General features: G+C 38.7%; 1 protein-coding gene across 1 annotated transcript in view; it reads left to right on the top strand.

Moving 5' to 3' along the window:
* The window catches only part of LOC119592333 (CD109 antigen-like), a 56360-nt gene that overhangs the window by 14850 nt on the left and 40662 nt on the right, over positions 1 to 848 (top strand). The window lies entirely within an intron of this gene.

Here is an 848-nt window from a genome sequence, read left to right as displayed (position 1 = left end):
AATCCTACCTGAGAGGTTTGTTCGTAAAGGGGACGTGGTTTTAGGGAGGTTTAGGGATAGAGATGGGGAGGGGGGAGGGCAGTAAAATGTTTGGGGTATGGGTATGAATACGAATAGAATCCACTGATGGTAGTTAAGAGTGATATTCAAGGTAGATTTTTTTTCTTTCAAAAGTTATTTGTTCAGAATGGAAACTAGTTTTAAGAAAGTTCCTGTCCTGTGTAAATGTTGCGACGTAGTTTTATTTGCGAGGCGTTGTTGGACGTAGTAGGCGAAAGTAAACAAAAAAGCAGGGGGAAAACAATGAAATGGTAAAATTACGGTTGAAAATTGCTTTGCAAAGGAATTCCCCTTAACAGGACCGATACACTAATTGTTTCTGTGTAGAAGTTTGTTTAGTCCTAATCTACTGGAGATATTTTTTCCTGTTTTAGAAAGAGCTCAAAGAAGGTTAAAATAAAGGGGAAACCACGCGGGCCTTTGAAAGGTACTAGAAACCGTTTTGGTATTGAATAATTCTAGTTTGAAAACGATTCTAGCGTTTTTTACATGTACGATAGTTCTGAGGCTTCTAAACACGTTTATGGAAATGTTTGAAGTTTGTGAGCCACGGGAATGTGCGGTGAAACGTAAACGGAAGCATTTATAGTGACGTTTCATGAAGGAGATACCAATAGGATATTACACTGTATGTTGGTTTTGCTCATAGAAACAGGCAGGTAATGAAATAATCGTTCCTTCCCCGTAGAGTTTAATTGGATGCTCAACTCTAAAGGGAAAGAGGTCGGCGTCTCATACAGGATTGTTTACAGCTTGATGTATTTAGTATTATCAACCCAGAGGTAATG

This window comes from Penaeus monodon, chromosome 30, assembly GCF_015228065.2.
Source record: "Penaeus monodon isolate SGIC_2016 chromosome 30, NSTDA_Pmon_1, whole genome shotgun sequence".
Lineage (NCBI taxonomy): Eukaryota > Metazoa > Arthropoda > Malacostraca > Decapoda > Penaeidae > Penaeus > Penaeus monodon.
The sequence above is the reverse complement of the archived record's forward strand: the minus strand, read 5'-3'. Positions and strand labels throughout refer to the sequence as shown.